Below are 21,091 nucleotides of genomic sequence, written 5' to 3' on the forward strand. Positions count from 1 at the left end.
TCAGGTGGTGGCGTCCTTTAGAGGCAGTAGTGCTTATCATTCCCAAGGTAGTCTATATGATAAGCTTTCTAGTCTACACACACACACACACAAACACAAACACACACACACACACACACACACACACACACTTACTGGAGTACCGTGGCAACAACTTGCTTTCTCTGCATACACATGCTCCACTAGATTTTTGTTTTGTTTTATTTACATACAGTTTCAGAGGGTCCAAGCCTCCTCTCTCCAAGGACATCCATCTGCCTGGCAGGAAGAATAAGAACTTGAAAGGAATCCGAGGCAGGAGAGAGGAGGGCAGGTTCACTCAGAGTGTGGCTCATTACACGTAAGGCCTTCCCTGGAGTGGGAGGATTTAGAGTCACAGATCACTGGCTCAAGTCTGTGTTCTCCTCCCATTTCCCTGCCCCTTCTTCCTATTTATACGACTTCAGGCAAGTCCTTTACGTGCTCCGAGTTCTTTCCCTGTCAAGTGGAATCTTGTCAGATGACGTCTCGGGTAATTAGGATGATCACAGGAGAAAGAGCACAGGAAGGCAGTGCTTTTCCACCCTGACAGGTGTTACGTCGGAGCCTTACAGCGCACGTCTTCCCCGGAGTTTCATCTTCAGGTTGGCTGTCTGATTGCTCCTTGGAAAAGTCCCCCTTCCTCACCACTCTCTTTTCATTACCTCAGTTTGTTTCAGTCAAGACCCCTCTCACCTGTGAAACGGGTTCTTTGCTCACCTGTTTGTTGTTTTTCTCCCTATGTAGAGTGAAGGCTCCATTATGGAGGCCAGAGGTTGAGTGTCTTTCTCAGTTGCCCTCTGCCATATTTTTGGCCTTGTATTTGACTGGAGTTGTGTTGAGCTACACTGACTGGCCAGGAAGTCCCCCGATATGCTTTGTTTCTGCCTCCAACTCTGGATTGCAGGTGAAAAACAGCTTTTTTTTTTTTTTAAATTTATTTTAATGTGGGTTCTAGGTGGTCAATCTGTGCTCACATAGCAAGCATTTTGCAAATTAATCTACTTCCCTGTCCACCTCGAAAACTTTTGGAGAGCAGAGCTCAGTCTTGTATTCCCAGGGACAATTCATGAGCATTTCAGTCCTATCCTGTGTGTCTGTTTCCCTCTGGCCGTCTCATCCTGGCTGGCCTGGAGACACTAGGTAAACCAGACTAGCCTTGAAGAAATGAGCTTACGTTTGCCTCGAAATGCTGGAGAGAAAGGGTTGGGGAGCCATGCCTGTCCAACAGTACAGAATTGATGAGTCCAGATAACAGTGTTTAAGAGCTAAGATTCCCATCAAAGACAACTTAGACGTGAAGATAGGGATCAAACCCAGGGTCTTGCCCACATTAAGCCAACATCGGAGGTACTGTGCCAGCCTTTCAGGGCCAGCTTCTCAATCAGCTAACTAGGTGACAACTGGACCAGCTCTTTCCCCACGTTTAAGGACTTCACATTATTTAAAGTGAGTAACTTGAAGGTTATTTTCATGATTAGTGTTGATACACTAATAACGTGAGTGACTCTATGGTATGCCCCGCTGCCTCGGGCTTGCCAGTAAACCAACCCAGGGCACAGCATTGTCTGGTTCGCCCGCAGGGGCTAAGCGGAAGCGGAGGTCGGTTGCTAGTTCCGACAAGGCCCTGAGCCACAGCGACCGGCTCTCCTGGCCGGGGACGTAGGAGCCTTTTCTGAACGGTTCTCTTGGGATGGGAACTTGGGACTTAGAGAGACCCCACGCCGCGTCTGCGTGGATAAGGGTCGTTCCCTGGAACTCCGTTCCAAGGACCGCGCTCCGACTCCAGCCCTTGGCTTTGAAATCGCGGAAGGCAGAGGGAAGGCTGAGGCGGCGCGGCGAGGGGCGGGGCCGGGGTGGAGCTAGATGGTGGGCGTGGCGGCGGGCGTGGCGGCGGGCGTGGCGGCGAGCATGGTCAGCGCCAGCCTGACTCCGGGCGCCGCAGTTGAGACGTCGCAGTGGCCCGGCCTGTGTCGGCGCGCGCTCCGGCTAGGTGAGCAGCCAGGGACTCCGGGCGGGGAGGCTCGGAAGGGGCGCGCGCGCACGGGGGTGCCCTCCACCCGTTGGACACTAACTTTAGTGGGACCGAGAAGGGTCTTGTACCTTTCGCACGTAGGTGAGAGCGGGCTCTCTGCGTCGGGGGAGAGACCGGTCCTCTTCGGGCCAGGAAGAAGGGACAGGTGCGCCCCCCTGATGGCCGCGCCTTCCCCGTGGCTGCAGCCGAGCTCCGAGCTCCATATGTGAGCTCTTTTGGACTTAGTGTCTAAGCCGAAACCACTCGCGATTGAGTTTGCTTCCCAGTCGAGCGGCAAGGCTGCCTTTCTCCTCTCTGCTTGTCCCGCGGGAAAGTTAAGAGTCCACGAAGATGATCCGTAGTTGCCTGTGCCCCAGCAGGCGCCCTTATTTGCTTGTTTGTTTATTTATTTCTTCCTTCTGGAAAGTGGTATGTGGATCTTGATAAACAAGTTTGGGGAATCGATGTAGGAAAAACTATGTGGACTTTGTCCCCGAACGGTGCAGTTTTTCCTGGGTCTTAAATTTTTTAACTTTTTCCTGTCGTTGGTGAATGACAGATATGTTTCTGTGTATCAGGTCCCATCTTGGGCCAATCTTTGGAAACTAGAATATTTGGTTAGAAGACTGGCTTTCATTGTTAAATTGGAACGGGATGGCTGTTGGTTAGGTGGGTTTGAAGGCTGTCCAGAATAGTTGTATGCTTTAAGCATGTGCCTTACATTTTTCCAGTGAGTGCCTATTTTCCTCGTAGGAAACTATGACAATCTTTTCCCTCCTAGACGATTCTCTTTTACAGAGCTGGGGGGGGGGGTAGGAGGAAGTGTCAATTTATCAGTCTTCTAAGTAAGATTTGGGATTTAATAGGTTAGTTAATGTCACCGGTCGCTCTTTGTTCTGCAAGACTCAGATGTGATATGGAACAGCTTGATTTCCACCGGGGTTGAGGAGGGTGGAGGGGGTGTGGCTAAACTTACAGGTTAAGTATTTGAAAACATTGTTGTTCAGTTATATTTTTATTGTTTAAGAAAGGCTTATTCACATGAGGCCTAAGCTGCCCATCTGCTACATCTTTGTAGGGGGTCTAGGTCCAGTTCATGCACCTTGGTTGATGCTTCACTCTCAGCAAACCTCTCTGGGCCCTGGTTGGTTGGCTCTGTTGGTTTTCTTGTGGAGCTCCTGTCACTTCCCAGGTCCTTTTCTCTTTCCTCCCACTTTTCCACAAGACTCCCTAAGCTTCGCCCTGTTTGTTTTTGAGTCTCCTTTAGTAAGGGGAGTGAGGACAGGGACTCAACTTACTAGCTTTTTGATCACTTCCCCTTGCCGGCACTGCCTTGCCAGGCCACAGAGGAAGAAGACATGCTTACTCCTGATGCAACTTGATGGGCTGGGGTGGTTGGGAAAGGGAGCTCTCCTTTTCAGAGGAATAGTGAAGGGGAAGGGATGTGGGAGGGAGATGGGACTGGGAGAGGAGGAGGGACGGGACTACAACCAGGATGTAAAGTGAATAAAAAAATAAATTGATTAAAAAAAGAAAGGCTTATCCTCTCACCATACTCTTCTTAACGTGATCACTGTTCCTACTCTTGCCAACTCGAGAGTGCTTTCTGTAGTGTGTTTATGTTAATTGCCTTCATTCTTCCCACTAGGGTGTGTGCATTCTGGTTTGTGGAACTGTGTGGGATAAGTATTGTAAACACATGCAAATCAATGCCTCATTCTAGCTGCCAATACCTTTGCCCTACGTGGATCTTTGGCCTAGAAATTTCCTCTCTTCCCAAACAGAAAAGAATCTAGAGTATGAACACATGCTTTAGGATTGCCAAAACTGTTTCCTTAAGGTGGTCTTGTCACAAAGCAGGGCAGGGGCTGTGTTTATATCAAACCTGTCATGCTCAGTAATGGTAACCTTCGGTCCTTAAAGGAGGATGGAGAGACTGTGGACAATTCCTGGCCCATTTGTATTCTTGAAGGAGAATGACTGGCCTCCTTGCCTTCCTCCAGGCACCCAGGGCCTCTAACCACGCCTCTGCCTACAGGTTCTCCAGGCTGCCCTGGTTGGGTCCTCTCTTCCTTGCCCTGCCCCTGTTCTTCTAGATTTTGGCATTTACTTCACCTCTCCCTGGGTCTCCCTCCACTCCTGTCGGAAGAAGATCATTTGCTGTCTACAGATCTTTAAGGGCACTGATAGCCTGGTGGCGGTTCCCCCGTGGGAGTTCAGTGAGTGCCCGCTGCCGCCACTGCCCCTTTCAGACTCCTTATGATGCTCTCATCTTGTCCTGTGAACAACAGGTGAAGCAGAATCTTTGAAGTTGAATTCCTAACAACAGTTTTGGGAGGCAGCTGTTGTGTTTGGATTGGGGTCTTAAGTTGGGCATCCAAGTCTGCAAGAAAGGAATGCAATTGACTTTGGGTCATTGGCAGTGGGGAAATTATCTCGCTCCATGTGACTATGCTAGTAGAAGAGATTTGTTGGAAAAAACAACAACCACAAGCAACCTAGAAGAGAGGATGTAGAAATTATCTGTACCTCCATGCTTGCCTCCACCTGCCTTTTGATCTCTGCCTCGGTCGGCCAGTCCTTGCTTGGGTTGGATTATAACTTAATTTCCTCTGCATGTTTGACTGCTCAGAGCTCAGTTGACCAGAGCTACAATAAAACAGAGGTTGAAAATTACGTTTCAATTTTAGAGGAAAAAAAAAAAAGAATGAATGAATGAATAAATACCCCAACAACCAAAACCCCACAAACAAACATGTTGCTATTGGGGAAAATGAAGGAGCAAAGAAGTGTAAATATAGGTACATATGGGCACAGAATTTGGGCTCAGAAATGACTAGGTCAATATAAGGTACAATATTAATGGCTAGGTCAGTATTCACAGATAAGCTAAGCACAGATTTTTGTGTTCCTTAGAATTAACAATTGTGTGACTTGTGTGTACATGTATGTGTGTACTTCTCATTAATTCAATCTGCAGCCTGTGACTGGTTTTCCAGCCTTCCCTTAAAGCAATCAGGTCTGTTGTTAATGTCATCTTTCCCAGGAATCCCTGAGCCTCCCGGCTTGGCATACTCTGGAGAAGTGGATTTCTGTTTATGGGGTGCAGCTATCACCCAGAGGCTCTCCTGTTATTAGCAACCTGGGAGTTTCCACTGTCTCTTTCCTATGTTCCATCTCTTGGAATCCACATAGCTTCCTTTATTTTGGTGGACCCCTCCATGCATGGGATATCAGTCTTTCTAAGACTAAGAATGAGTGACTGGACATATCTACTTTCCCCTCAAATTATGTAGGTTGGCTGAGTGTGGAGTTCTAGGATGGGGTTTTCAAAGGTATTGTTCTAGTATCTTTTAGATTATGAACTTCTGGCTTTGTTGTTGTTGTTGCTGTTTGTTTTTCTAGATAGGTTTTCTCTGTGTAGCCCTGGCTGTCCTGGAACCAGGCTGGCCTTCAGCTTACAGAGATATGCCTGCCTCTGAGTACTGAGCTTAGAGGCATTTGCCATCACTGACCGGTTGAACTTTTGGCTTCTTAATCTTTGTTTGCAGCCTGTGTAGAGGCCACAGCCCTGGTTGCTCTTTCTGTGATGTTATGAAATAGTCTCTTGTTCTCCATAATCTCTGAGTTTCCTGAAGCTGTGACCTGGTTTATATTATTTTCATCCAGTACTGGGCTTTTGAATCTGGGAATTTATATCTTTTAGTCTGGGAAACTTTCTTGAATTATTTCATTGGTAATTTTTTTCCTATTTTTTTCCTGTAATGTCTCTTTAAGGAATTTGTTGTTTAGATGTTAGGTCTTTTGGATCAACCCTCTCATTTCGTACCTTTTATCATTTCTGTTTTGTTATTTCCCGGGTCTTTTAGGGAGATTTTCTCAACATTAGTATCCAAGTTTAAGTTGGGTTTTCAGTGTCTTTAACATGATTATTATTGTTGTTTTTATTGAGACAGGGTCTTGCTGTGTAGTTTGTACTTGCCCAGATTTCACTGTGTAACCTAGACTGGCTTACAGCCCATTGTCCTGCTTTAACTCACGAGAGCTGGCATTACAGGCATGTCACCATATTTGGTTCTAATTATGTTTTTAGCATTTTTTATTTAAAAGCTCTCTCTCCTTTGTTCTCGAAGTAGGTACACATGTGTATTGAGCTGTGTGTGTGGTTTTTGTGCCTACATACTTCTCATTGTTATCTTTTGGTTTGGGGTCTTATCCCTCTGTGGAGCCTGTTGACTCTTTTGGCTAGAAATGCGCATCTCCCCTCAACTCCCTCAGTTTGCAGAAGTGTAGCAAAAATATGCAGGGTGTTAGAAGTAGGTGTTCCTTCTGGTCTGGCTGCTTGCTCAAATTTTGGGTCACAGCAGGGGTGGGGTTGGGAGGTTTAGGCAGCGAACAAGCAGATGGTATGGATGGGCTGGTTGGCTTTAGCCTCATCTTAGGCTGATCCATTTGAGGGTGATCTCTGGTATCGTTGCCGGTCTGGTGAGAGCCGCCGAAAAGGGCTGTTCTGGTCTTCTAGAAGTTGAAGGAGTGCTCGGCCGCTGGTGATCTGCAAGCAAGGTGGAGACCTGCATGTCACTGTCTCAGATCTCTTTCATGCTGTTTGTCCAAACCTGACCCACAAAATGTGTCTAGAGTTTTCTCCTCTCCATCTTTCCTGGTTTACACATCAAAAGAAGAATACTTTTCTCTGTCATTGCATTTTACTGGGATTTCATGGGGGGAAGAGAGTGGCCGCTTTTATTCCTCCTGTCTTTAGTGCAGGAGTGTGGGTTTCCTCAGCAGCCTCTCCTCACACTCCAGCAGCTAGGTCTGGGTGGCGTGCTGTCAGTCCCCATGCCTGTACCTCTATCACAGTACATGTTTCTAACCAGCTTGGGCCAGAAAGTCTCACTGGATGGGCCTCAGTTTGCCCTTTCTCTCTCCTCTACAAGTTGATCAAAGTTATTGCAAGAAGCCAAGACCTCAGGTAAACCAGGCTTAGAGCTGAGGGCAGTACTGGTTGTTTGGTTCCTCTTGTCCTCTTTCTCCAGTCCAGGTTGTGTTCAAAGACTTTACTTGGGCCACTCTATGTCTTAACTGTGGGTAAAGCTCAGCTTCTCTATATGTGTCTAATGTCTCAGTTTGAAGGATGGGCTGTGTGTGGTTGGTGGCTGTGTGACCTCAGGAGCAGCTCTGATTTCTCTGCAGGCCAGCTGCCTTCCCAGAATCCTCTCTTCCTGTTCTCAAGTGTGTGCCCTTCTTGGAATGTGTAACAAGTTCCTGTTTCTGGCTGGCTGAGCAGGGATACTGACTTACCCTGCCCATACCAACTTTCCCGCATACCAAGCTTACCAGCTTAGTCATTGCTTAGGTTCCCTTCTTGAATCGTGACCTCCAGCATTTTCTTCCAAGAACCTCATGGCATCGGCGTTCTCCGTGGTGACACATAGAGGGATATCCCCAAGCATCAGCCTCCACAGAAGCAGGAAGAGCATTCTTCCCCAGTCATTTTACCTGTAGGCTGGGCGCTGTGCTCTTAGATGGCAGGTGTGCCGAGGGAAGAGGAAGAGCCTAAGCAGTGGGCGTTGCAGCAGAACAGCCAGCAGTGATGCAGCTGTTGTGGTGGCTGAGAGAAAAGGACAGCTATCAGAAAAGAGCCATGTTGCTGTTTCCCAGTGGGTGCCCACATGAATGACTGCTTGGCAGGGGGAAGCCTACACACACACACATTGGCCTATTATTATTGTTGTTGTCATTGTATTTTGTCTTTATGATTGGCTCTCCGTAGCCTAGGTTGGCCTTGAACTTGTGATCCTCTTGTTTTAGCCTTAAGAGTATTGAAATTACAGGTATGTACTGCCATGTCTACTGGGACATGATAGCTGTCTGTCTGTCTGTCTGTCCATGTATCATCTAGTTTTTGCTTTGTTTTGAGACGGTCTTTCTATGTCACCCTTGCTATCCTGGAACTCAAGTAGAGTAGGGTGGCTTCCAACTCACAGAGATCCTTTTGCCTCTGCTTCCCAAGTGCTGGGATTAGACATTTGCATCATTACACTGGGCTCTTTGTTTGTTTGTTTGTTTTTGTTTCAGAGAGAGAGAGAGAGAGAGAGAGAGAGACATGGCCTTCCTAAGCACACACTGGCCTGGAACTCACCCAGTATATGACATCAGCTTCATACACCTCTGATTTTCATGCATAAAAAGACTGTTTGCAGCCGTCAAAACCCGCCTTGCACCTTGTTTGTAGTTTTCACCGCTGGCTTATGCGTTTCACAGGAACTGGGTTTGTTTTCCCAGCTGTATCATATATACTCTTCTAGGGAAAGCACAATATTAAAAAAAAAAATACTTGAATGACTTTTCCCAGATAATTGTAGACACTTTACAGTTAGAAAAGATTTTGTCATAATTAAACCATACGCTGCCCAAATTCACTAAATTCACTATATCCCAGACTTTGGTTGCACTTTGGCTGTATAGATGAAAACACAGAATATTTGTGTGTGTTTTCACTTGAGAAGCTAAGACAAGAAACAATGTCTGTGGATTGTTTCTCATATTAGTTAGAAATATTTTTCACGGAAACGTGCTGTTATTGTTTATATTTCCATCAACCCTTTTTCTTAGCGTGGTGTCAGACATCATCTTGGCTTTTGAGGCAAAGACCACAACCTGGTGGGGAGGGAAGGACTTGTGGGAAAATGGTGTTTGCTGAAGGAGGGAGACCTTTGGAGCTCAGTACTATGTATGTAGTTTACTCTTGTAACTAGATCCTTCATTTCCAAGCTTTGGCGTGCTAAGCTTCGGATTATTCAAACACGGGCCTTAGATCCTCATTTGCTGTGTGAGATCCGAATCCTGCAGACTCCCGGGAGATGCCCCTCCCTTCTAACCTGTTTCAGTGGTCCGCAGCTCTACCTCTTCCCCTTTGTCCTGCACAGAGTTCTAACCAGGACTCTGGCACTGTTTCCTTAGAGACCTCTGCTTCCTCATGTGGTCGCCAATATTAGGTTTCAGCCACAACCTGGGGCAGATCCACCTGAGCTGGACCAAAAATGGACTGAACTTTTCCTCTTTCCTTTTTTTCTACACAGGAATGATTTCAGGGTCCTATGCTTTTTTTTTTTTCTCCCTTTGAGGGGCTGTTCTTCAGAATGCCACCCTGGGATGAAGGGCTTCTAATTCCTGTTACCTGCTGCCAGGCGAGCACAAACGTGGTCAGTAAGAACAGCTTACCAGCTGTGTAAGCGAATGTCACCTTTCCACCATCCTCCTTTTGGTCCTCTGGGATTGACAGTATCCCCTGTGTGTATGTTCAGCCAGATTGCTTGAGGCCAAGCATAGAGTTGTTGGGTTGTAGGTGAAGTGTAACTGTCAGAAGAACTGGGCAGAGCTGTGTGTGGTGCTTTAATCCCAGCATTTGGGAGGCAGAGGTAAGAGGATCCATGTGAGTTCAAGGTCAAGCTGGTTTAGCTATCGAGTTCCAGGACAGCCAGGGCTACACAGTGAGACCCTGACTCAGAAGGGTAGGGGGCAGTAGCAGGTGACAGGCCCATGTGTAGGGAATTGTTCTTGTTGGACATATGGTTTGTTTAGACTTTTGGTAGCCTCCAAGGGTCAGTAACAAAGGGCAGAGAGGTTTTGATGGCAACTCCGACGCTCTCTTTGCTTTGTACTTTACCAGCTGTCCTGTGGAAGGCATCTGAGGTACCTGGGAAACTACAAGCTTCCCATTCGTTCCCCTGTTCCTCCACCAGGCAAGTTGGCCCTGTTCAGTAAAGCACGCAAACCAGCAGGGGCAGCCGAGACGTTCACTATAAAGAACTAGGGCGGAGCGAGCTCCTGCTTAGATCTTTCTTCCCCAGCATCTTTTTTGCTATCTCGTTCCCATGTTTAAAGCCTCAGCCGAGTTTCTAAGTCAACTATTAACTGGAATTATGTTCCCATGCTTCAGCTTTTCCATCTAGTAAATGAAGCGTAACGACACATAATTAACAACCCACTTCAGAAAGGTACACGGCCGAATGCTTGTAAAAAACTTTGAGCTTTTCTGAGAGTGGTTTTATACACATTCATGAACCATGAGACGGCTTCGCCATTTGGTAAAGGACACCTGTATTGTGCCCGTTTTACAGACAGGAAAAAGTGAGCCTTAGAGGGAATGATGTCTTCCTAAGGATCACAGGATAAACATAGACACAGGTAACATAGTGTCTGTGGAATTTTTCTCAGACCTGTTAGAATAAATGAAATATAAAATTCTTACTCTGTCCCTGTGTGTGTACATGCATGCTTGAGTTGCACCTGTAACCAAGTGTAGCATTTGGGGAGATTATGCTACTGGTCTACTGGTTTATTAGCTTCATTAGCTTCTCCTACATTAAAAAAAAAAATCATGGTTGAAAAGTTTATTAATTTTCTCTTTCTTAAAAAAAGGCTTATTGTTTTTATTTATATGTGTCTTTGTGACTTTATATGGATCATGTGCGTGTATGTGCCTACAGAGGCCAGAAGGCATCAGATCCCGGAATTGGAGTTAGAGTCAGTTATGAGCCACCTGATATGCATGCTGGGAACTGAACCCAGGAGCTCTGCAAGAGCACTAAATGCTCTTAACAGCTGAGTCATCACGCCAGCTCCTCGTTAACTTTCTTAAATGATTTTTAGAAAACTAAGGAATTTAGGGAAAAAGGTTTTGCTTTCAAAGTGATTTTGGAACTATTCTACACAAAGCTATTCCATGCAATCTGTGGTAGTTTGGGAGAAATATTCTTAAAAAATTAATAGCCAGGAGACCTGAAATAATGAAGGGTGGAACATTTTTTAGAATAGAGGTGTGGTGGAACTAGTGTGGCGCTCATTTTAAAAATAGATGTTGTACAGAGGTGTGTTTCACCCCATTACTGTGGCAAAATACCTGATGGAAACACCTTAAGGGAAGAAAAATTTATTTTGGCTCGTGGTTTCAGAGAGATTTCAGCCCTCCACAGCAGAAGGAGTGAGCCCTTAATGTAGACAGGAAATAGAGACACACATGTGGAGGAAGTAGGAGAGAGAGAATTTGATATTCCATTCTCACCTAGCAAGCGGAGTTGAAAGCCTAGGGTCAAAGATGAAGGTCGGCTTCTAATAAAGTGAAAGCGGTCAGGTTCTTCAGGCGTTGCCTCAGACCTTTAACCAGCAGTGTAGGTCCCGAGAATGCTTCTTCACAGCGGCAAATGGAGATATTCTCTGTGAGCCACACAACTCGAGCACTTCTGCTCACAGGCTGTGGTTGTGGCCCAGTGGTAGTATGCTCTCCTGACACATGCAAAGCCTTGGGTTTTCTCTCTAGCCCTACACCCACAGAGGGAACCTTCTAGTAACTGTGTTGAAAAAGGGAAAGGCAAGCGAAATTAATTTTCATAATATGCGCTGTATAACCCAATATTTAAAATGCTATAATTTTCCTATATAACCATATAGTCAGTTATTAACAAGAATCAGAGACAGTGCAAAATAACACACACAGTGCAACAGGATGCAGTGAGATTCAATACAGAGTCTTAGGTATGGCAGTTCGTGAAGTGAAAATGTTCTTCTGAGCTACAGAGTTGTTGTTCGTGGGAAGATACTGCATGCTGCTCCAGTTTTAGGTTAAAACTTCTGCAGTGGGAAGGCTGTGTTCTCTCCGGCGCAGAGAAGGTCCGTGTGATGAGTGCCGGCCACAGTGACAACAGCACCATCCCATAGCGAAAGTTCCCCTGTTCCCAAAGGCCTGCCGACTCAGATTTTATTCCTGCCCTCCTTGACCTCTCCCATCCGATCTTACTTGCCTGCCTGTGTCTAAGGCTCCGCGGGTTATTGCAACACTGTGGGCTGCCTTTCACATCAGAGACTTTGCGGGTCTGCTCAGTTTCTGCAACAGATCTTAGAGAGGTAAGAGGTAACAATTTTAAAGGAAGGTATTTTGCCTCCTAACTTATGCAGAGGCATTTTTTTTGGGGGGGGTGAGAGGATGAGTAGTTGTAGTCTCTGCATGATTATTTATTATTATTATTATTATTATTATTATTATTATTATTATTTGCTTACCAGGGTCCCACCCCCTTGGCCAGTGGCTGGAAATATGGAAGCACTTTTAGTCAACCTCCCCTCCCGCAGGAGGCACATTACCCTTCACACTGTTTTACTTTGGAGCCCGGTGTGTCTCCCTAGTGAGCGCATTCCCGCATGCTTAACACATTTCTTGATTTGAATTGTCACCTGGCTTTAACTCCCGGGGCCTCTGGCTTGCGTCCTGAGTTGCTCTAATGATCTCCGAGCCTAGACTGACTGCTGTAAATGCTGACACGGCTTTCCTTCACGGATTTCCTGCTCACCCTTCATGTGGTATACCTCTTCTCATGACACCCACTGTCATCACGGTTGTTTTCTAATAATAGTGACGGGCTGGCTCTTGATCGCTTTGTATCTGGCATTGTGCTGAGCTGTTTATGTGTGTGATTTAATTTGGTCCTTGTAAACATCTCCAGGAGGCAGGCATGGTACCCCATTTTCTAATAAGAAAATTGTGGCATTGAGAAATGAAGTATTTTACCTGAGGCCATACAGCTAATGAGGGTCAGAGGATGTTTACAGCCCGTGCCTGACTTCAAAGCTCTTCTGTGTTGCCATTACTGGGGTTGGGCTTCTGCCTGTGGTCCCTGGGTCCTTAAGAACAGTAGCCACACCATAGTAGACTTCCTGTTTGTTGAACCACACTTCTTTTCTTTGGGGAACTGGAGTTCATGTGTTTTGGGTAGGATTGATAGAACCCTGGTGGTCATGTGACATAGTTCCGGTCAATCTAAGGATCCCCTCCATCAGGGAATGTGATTGGCCCAGGAGCTGGTACTTGATCCAGGCTGGCACTTGGGCTCCCTTTAAGAAAGGAGGGTTTCTCTGACTCTTGGGGGAGGGAGAGAGTTGTCACACAGGGAGTAGTGGCACTGAGCTGTGGGGAGAATGGAGACAGCCACCTTTGAAGCTCCGTTTGTGAGACTTTAGGCTTGTGTGAGCTGGTGTGCTTGTGTTATTGTTTGTGTAAATCTAAGTGTTTACATTTGACAAGATCCTTGCAGGTTCTGAAAATGCTGCCTTGGCTTCATCACTGCCATGTTCTGTCTCTGGGTGAGAGGAGGCATTCATGGGGCTTGCTATCTACTCTGGACCCACAGGTTTTTGATCCCTGCAAGGCTCTGGGTCCCATCAAGCCCTATGCTTTCCTTGTAAGTTGTTACTCCTTTCCCCAGTGAAAGGAGATACCACACCCAACCCTTCTCTAGCACTCCCTGCTTCCCAAGGGGTAGCCCACACACATGGATATGGGTGGGGTGAAATCTGTTCTTCATAGACACTGGGGGTTTAATCACCATCCTACTCTTTGAATGCTGATCAAAGACTACTGAGCATGGAACCCATCTGGCCCTGGACACTCTCTGGGCTCCCAGCCAGCTTGGGTCGGTGCCTTCTTCCCAGCCCCATTTGTCTTGCCTTTTGGCCTTTCTGGTCTGCTGTTTGCCTGTGATCTTTCACCCCGGCTGTGATCCTGTACCCCATCCTTCTGCGGGCTTCCTTCCCGTATCTTTCTGCAGTCCTCGGAGAGGGAGGTCGTTGTTTCATTGTGAATCAGCTCTCCCACACAGAGCCGGAGCGAACACTCCCTTCTCTGCAGCTCTCTGGGAGGGTTCCGTTTGCTATTCACAGGGCAGCACTTTCCGCCCTCTCCTTTCGAGTTCGAGCCCCGTTGTTGCACACACCCTTTTGGCTTCTCCTCCTACCATCAATTCTCCCTAAATTGATGGCTTCTGTTCATCTCTCCCAATTCTGCTCTGTCTGGCATCATGTGTACAGCTCACTTTATATTTGCATTGGTGTATAGTTGCTTATATGTGGGGGTCTGTAACGGAAGCGGCTAGTTGTGGTAAAAGGGGCATTTCATTAGAGATAACCGGTAATCAAGACCTTGAGAAGTGAATATGATTGCTGTAGATAGAGCAAATGTTGAAGAGCAGCCCAGGCAAAGCTAACAACTTGAGCAGAAGCCTAGAGATACAGAAAGTCTTTCTGGGGTACAAATGGTGCAAAAAGAGAATCCAGATTGAGGTGTGGTTGTATTTACAGTTAAGGGATGATGAGTGAGACAGGAGAAAGTGACATTGTGTTGTAAAGAACAGGATGAGAACTTTCTTGGAGATTTTGTAAGAGAGGGGTAGTGAGGAAGGCATTCATGGTAAGACTAGTGCTGTAGAGAAACAGAGTGGAAGAGGAAATGGATGAGTTTGTGGGACTCGTGGCCATGAGGGAGCTGGGCGCAGGGTCAGGAAATGAGGCTGGCACATTGCTGCTTAGGAGCTTGGAGAGAGTGAGGCCCTACCTGCTGACGGGAGACTTACAGGCATTCTGGGATGCTAGGACACAGCTCCTGTATACTAGCTAGGAATCAAAGTTCTCAGCCCTTTAATTACCTTGTGCATTAAGAGTAAGATAACTTACTTCATGATAGTAAAAATGACAGACACTGTATAAGCTTATGATGTTTTTCAAAGCATGTTTTATGGAAGGCTACAACTCTGAGAGATATTAATAAGGTTCAAGAGAAATAAAATGAGTTCTATGACCAAATAAAGTTGGGAAACACCGCATCCGATGTGATTCATAGAACATGCTCACATATTAAATGCTCTCCAGAAATGTGCACAAGGAACAGGCTTGATGTTGTTTAATTCAGGTTTTTCCTACTATATTTGTTTATTCATTCCCCTATCCAACAAGTATGTAGAAAATGTAGTAGCATGGCTACAAGGTGCTAGCCCCCATGCTTTGCAGTAGAGAGTGCTGGCAGCTCATGCCCTTCCTCTCGTGAGATTCTGGGCGTAAGCAAGTGTTGTCATCTGACATGTCCTAGTGTGGTGAGGAGCGTGGTGTGGCACAGCCCGTGTGAAGGCTGTTTAAACATTTCTGTTTGTACTCTGGAATGGAGCGACGTGGAGCGATTGTCTGTCTGCCTGTCCCCCTGGCCTCATGGCTCGGTCTTGCATCAGCCTCTCCACCTCTTCACAGAGTATTTCCTGTCCCTCCTGCTCAGCACAGCCAGAGCACATGGCAAGGAAACTTTCAGGTCTGGGAAGTTGGTGACTCGCCCGATTTACTCAGCTAGTTACAGAGCAAGGGCCAGAACCTAATCCAACTTGTTCTAATGTCTGTGCTAATTGCGTTCTTGATGAGAAGAGACAACTTGAAATGCTTAAAAATGAGAAAAAAAAAAAACAAACCCTACGTAAACAACAACAACAAAACCAAAGCAAAACCTCTTAGTAGACTTGATAGGATCAATGAGACCCTGTGGACAATGGCAGCTTAATCAGTGTAGTATAAGGGTCTCCATTACCACCACCCTTACTGCTGAATGTGCCGGGCCAAGTCCTATCTCTGCATTTCTTTATTTTCACAGCCCTGTGAGGTAGTAATTACTGCCTTGTTTCATAATGAGGAAGGAAGCTCAGACAGTGAGTGCGGCATGTGTTTTACCCAGCGTTCAAGAGCAGGGCTGTTCTGAGCCCATTCTGTGCGATGTGAAATGTTTTTTTCAGGTTCAAACTGGCAGAGTCGGCGTGTCTTTGCTCCTTTCCATTTTAGCGAGTCACCTCTGTGAAAACTGGATTTCAACCACATGGATGTATACACCTGTCATTCCAGTTCTTGGGAGGCTAAGAGGAAGGAATGCTGCAAGTTCAGAGTGAGTCAGGGCTACTTAGTGAGACTGGTCTCAGCAAAATGAAACAAAACCAGCTATAGGAACAGACAGAAAGATGTTGCATGCACGCGCGCACTCTCTCGCTCACACCAAACTAAAGCATACAAAGTACAACCTTCTCTCACAGAGGGTCTGAGCCACTCAGCGCTCACACAATATTTAGTGAGCACCTAACTGTGTGACGGAACTCTAGGAGCTAAGGATCTGAGGAGGCACACTGGGTGCTGTTCTTGTGAAACCTAACTAACGGCGAGAGCATACAGTAAAGATGCACAGAATCAAGAGAAACGTTACAGTGACAACTGTAGTGCTAAGAATTAAAATCAAACAATAAAATGGACTTGGTATTTTTTTTTCAGTTGTAAGGTTTTTATGTTTTAATTTAAAAATATTTATTTTAATGTGTGTGGGTATTTTGGCTCTATGTATGTGTGTGTTCCATGTGAATGCCTGGTAGAATATCAGATCTCCTGGAGCTGGAGTTAAGGACAGTTGTGAACCACAGTGTGGGTTCTGGGAATTTGAACCCAGGTCCTCTAGGAAGAGCAGCTCATGCTCTTAACCACTGAGCCATCTCTCCAGACGCCACCAATTGATCTTTCTGAGATAAGGTCTTACAGCATAGCCTTGTCTGGACTTGAACATGCAACCCTTCTGCTTCAACCTCCTCAGTGCTGGGACTGCAGGCTTGTCTCTAGCTAGTCTGCTAGTTTAGATCTGGCAGTGCATGAGGTACCTTTCTTATTACTGTGACAACAGCAATGTAAGGAAAGGTTTATGTTGGCTCACAGTTTGAAGATCTAGCTCATCACGGCTGGAAGGTCTGGCAGCAGGAGCTGGAGGCAGCTGGTCACATTTACGGTCAGGAAACAGAGAACAGATGCTGCATGCTAGTGCTCAGCTCATTAGCATTCATTTTATTCCTCCCAGGGCTCCAGCCAGGGTGATTATGTAACCCACAAAGTGGGTCTTCCCGGCTCAGTTTAACCTGATCTAGATCATTCTTCACAGGTGTGGCCAGACGCCTGTCTCCTAGGGAGTATAGTTTGGTCAGTTGTTGGTCAGTATTAACTGCTGCAGGGAGTCAAAGCAGTGCCTTTGTGTGAAAGTGACATGTAAAGTAAAATTCAAATTAGAAGGAGTAGGTGGGTGGAGGAAGGAGGGGGAAGAAAGAGATAGGTAAATAGATAGATAGGTAGGTCGATGATAGATATGCAAGTAGATATATATCTAGATAGATGGATAGATAGATGGTAGGTAGATAGGTAAGTAGATATATATCTAGATAGATGGATAGATAGAGTAGGTAGGTAGATAGGTAGATAGATAGATAGATAGATAGATAGATAGATAGATAGATAGATAGAGAATGATTCTTAGGTAGAAGGAGCATCATGTATAAAGATCCTTCCCATGACTTCTCTGTTGGAAGAACAGGAAGAATGATAGCATGCTTAAATCATGATGAGTCTCTATGGGAGGGTAGTAAACACAGTTGAGGTTGGAGGTAGGCTAGATCCAAGTGGCTTTTATTGTAAGCATATAAACAGGATGGCAACATGGACATGATTCCAGTCAAAAGATCGTGTTGACTGGTGAATAGAGAAACCGTTACGAAGAGATAAGGAAGTAGTGAGACCCATGGGGGAATATTGCAGTAGTTTTGATAACGTTATGATGGTGGTTATAGTTTTGTCAGTTACCACCATGGTAATGCTGTTTAACACACTCCGCATAAACTCAGCAGCATACACCAATAATGATTCACTGTTGCTCAGGAGTTATGGAATGGTGGTGTTGTTTTCCTGATCTGAGCCAGGTTCCGTTGGTCTTGAGTAAACTAGCCTGTGTACTTTGATAGCTGTGGGTTGGGTAAATAGCTTTGCCATGCTGCCTGTGCTCTTAGCTGTGGTGGGTTGGGGAAGACTGGATGTCACCTGCTTTAGGATGACTTTGCTGAGATGGCTCTGTTCTTTGCTCTAAGTCCACACTTCTCTAGGAGCCTAACCTCCTTCCTAGTCACATTTTTAATGGTTATGGCAAAGAACCACGAATGGGAAGTACAAACAAGCAAAGGCATCCTAAAGTTGTTCCATTGGTTAAGTGTGCTTCTGTCTCGCCTGTCAAAGCAGGTTGTTTGAGGGTCTCCATAGTAGGTGTGGGAGGGTCTGGCAACAGGCAGGCACTCAGGTGTGAGAATGCAAGAAATTGAGGTCCTGAGAGTGAATACTAATGGGAGAGAATGAAATGGGAGAGTTGAATAGGCTCAGAAAATATTTTGTTTCTATAGTTCAAAGAAGATGCTGAGAAATTAGACTTAGGACATGAGAGGTAGTGTATGTGGGGGAGAATCAGAGAAATCTCCTGGGTTTGTGCCACATGGGTAGGGAGACAATGAGGTGTTTACTCTGATGGCAAAGACTGGATCAGGAGCAGGTTTGACAGGGTACCTAAAGTTCTGATAATAGGTATTGAGATAAAGATGTCAGGATTGTGGCTGATGTAGAATATGAAGTTCTTGAGGAATTAAGGGCTGAGCAAGTAGATTGCAGAGACATCAATAGAGACGGTATTTGAAGCCATGGCATGACATTAGGCTAACCCTCAAAAGGATAGCTAGGTGTGGAAACAAAGCAGGCCCAAGAAGGAGTCTGGCATACCTACCTTAGAAATAAAATAGAAAAGTGATATTCAACAAAGAGGCTGTCTTAGTCCATATTCTGTTGCTGGGAATCCCTGCTTGTGAGACTCATGCAGGAGGAGCTGAAGTTCAAGACCTGCAAGGGCCAACAGTATGTTCAGAGTCAGCTTGGACAAAGAAGTGAAACCTTGTCTCAAAAAAAATGTTCAAAAAGAGCTGAGCGTGTATCTCTCAGTGCTAGAATGCTTGCTCAGCATGAGGTTCAATCAATCAATCGATCAAGCAATAGATCAATTAGATGATGTTGGAATATACAAATGCTTCCAATGTACCGCTATGGGTCTCTGAGACTTTGGGCATTTTCTGGTACACTGAGTCATTCAGCTAGGCATGTTATAACAGACCTAGGGTCCATTCCCAATTGATACATATATTGTTTAAATGACACCATGCTATATATAGTATTATCAATGTATGATTTACTCTCCCGTCACATAGGGAGAAAACCTTGAACTGCCTCTCATTCAACTTTTGTCAAGAGTAAATTGGGATAACACTTAATGTATTTAGACCAAGGATCATACTACGTGTTACCTATTTTTTTTTTTTTTTATGTTTTATTGCTATTTCTGAGTTAACCAGAAAGTAACCTATCTTTCTCAGCCAACACGAAAATGCCTTTACCAAGGCTTCACTAACTAAGCCATTATCAACTGTTAATATCTGAAGTAGCCTGGTGGGGAATGCTTTTGTTATTTCTGGCCAAACCCTGTTGAGAATATCAGGCAACAGTTTTCATTTCCGTTATGTCCCCATTTGAAAAGTTCCCCTTGGAATTCAGTAATGGGAAGTTTTTCTTTTGATAAAATGGTATCCTTAAAAAAAAAATCTCTATTTTATGAGGCGCATGACTACTTTTCCCCCTACCCTGGATTTAGGGGAGTTCCAGTTTCAACAATTGAAGTTCTGAGTTCTAGCTATCAGGGTGGAGCAGAATTGTTGCCTGTGTGAACCGGAGCAAAGGAATTCAACTCTATTGGCCAGCCAAGGAGGAGGAGGAGGAGGAGGGGAAGAGAGAGACAGAGAGAGAGAGAGAGAGAAAGAATGATCAAAAGAGTGGTGATGGTTCCATTCCCCATTCCTGTGGGGGACTGAGAGCCCTGGAGTATGTATACTCTCCTCTCCCCTACCCTGCCCGTCACTCCCCAGTCCTAGTTGGCAAGGCTTCTCATCAGTGCCTGCTGATGCCAGGTGTGACTGTAGTTAAAGGCAAATGCCTTTTCATGAAGGCTGCCTCCAAAGCCCAATGCAGTGACTGCTGTAAAGGGAAACGGAGAAGACAGCCCTGTGCTTCTCTCAGGGCTGCCTTCTCTGAAGAAATGGAAAAGGTCTCTCATTTCTCCAGTCTCTCCTCTGGCCTTGGGTTGTCACTTTTCTTCTTGACTCTGGGGTTGGCTGTTTGGCTGGCTTTGGCCAGTGATGCAAGAGTGCGCGGAAAGCCTCAGGGGCGTGGGTGTGTGTGCCTTGGGTCTTGGTGTCTCTTTGCTCGTGGAACTCTAGACCATATGAATAAGCCCACAGGTCCCAGTGAACAGGCCACTCCTGTCTGAACTAACAGCCTTCAGGTGCCAGGCCAGGACTGCTTGTCCTATAGAATCAAGAGAAATAGTATGTTTGTACTATTTGATGTTAATGCTAATTGTATTTTCATTATCAAACTTATTAATTGATGGTGTGTATGTGCGTGTGGTGTGTGTGGACCATGGTATAGTTGTGGAGGTCAGAGGACAACTTGAGGCAATTGGTTCTATCCTACTGTATGAGTCCTGGGGATGGGACTCAGGTCATGGGCTTAGGAGCAATGCTTTTGCTCCCCCATGTTTTTAACATTTTATTTTTGACAATTACATACATGTATAGTATGTATTGTGATCATATTAATCACCATTACGCTTGGTTATTTCACTCTTGCTGGCTTTCTCTTCTCCCCAAATTATTGTGCTTCTACTTCTATGTTGTGTGTCTATATATGTGTGCACATACCCAAGCATTCATGTGTGTGTGTGTGTGTGTGTGTGTGTAGGTCTTTTGCAGGTAGTCACAGGCTACCTTATTATTACCGTATTACAATGGCCATAGCATATCTGGAAGTCAGCGTTTTATAGTGTCCCCATCCTCCAGCTCTTGCAGTCTTTCCGCCCCCTTCTCTGTGATGTTTCCTGCCCCTTGGAAGAGGTTATATAAGCGTTGTTTAGGGATACACACCCAACAGTCACTTCTTCTCAATACTTTGACCAGTTGTTAGACTCTTCCTTAATTGTGACCCTCAGAACAAAAAGAACCCTCTCTGACATAGGCTGAGTGCAGCACAGGTCTCTGGGCATGGCTTTTGTTTTTGCTCTTACCACAAGGTGGTAGAATTTCCAGTAGCTTCTGGACACTTTCGCTTGTGCTGTGTGCTTAATCCAGAGGTGGAGCATCTGTCTCCATTGTGGCCTGTACCTCCTGGGGAACCAAAGCGCATTTTACTGCTTTCTGTTTATCATGGGTGTGGAGAAGTAAGCTATGTGTTCCACTCAATTTTCTCCTTGCTCATTTGATTTCTAACTCTTTTCATTCTTATCACTGTGTTTTTTATATGCTACACATGTGG

General features: G+C 45.6%; 1 protein-coding gene across 1 annotated transcript in view; it reads left to right on the forward strand.

Moving 5' to 3' along the window:
• Positions 1 to 1,971: 1,971 nt before the first annotated feature.
• The window catches only part of Tec (tec protein tyrosine kinase), a 100,856-nt gene continuing 81,736 nt past the window's right edge, over positions 1,972 to 21,091 (forward strand). The window contains exon 1 of the mRNA XM_055629400.1: positions 1,972 to 2,011. The gene's annotated coding sequence lies outside the window, so the exon portion shown is untranslated. The remainder of the gene's footprint in view (positions 2,012 to 21,091) is intronic.

The sequence above is a fragment of the Psammomys obesus genome, unplaced genomic scaffold (genome assembly GCF_907164565.1).
Source record: "Psammomys obesus unplaced genomic scaffold, mPsaObe1.curated_primary_1811, whole genome shotgun sequence".
Lineage (NCBI taxonomy): Eukaryota > Metazoa > Chordata > Mammalia > Rodentia > Muridae > Psammomys > Psammomys obesus.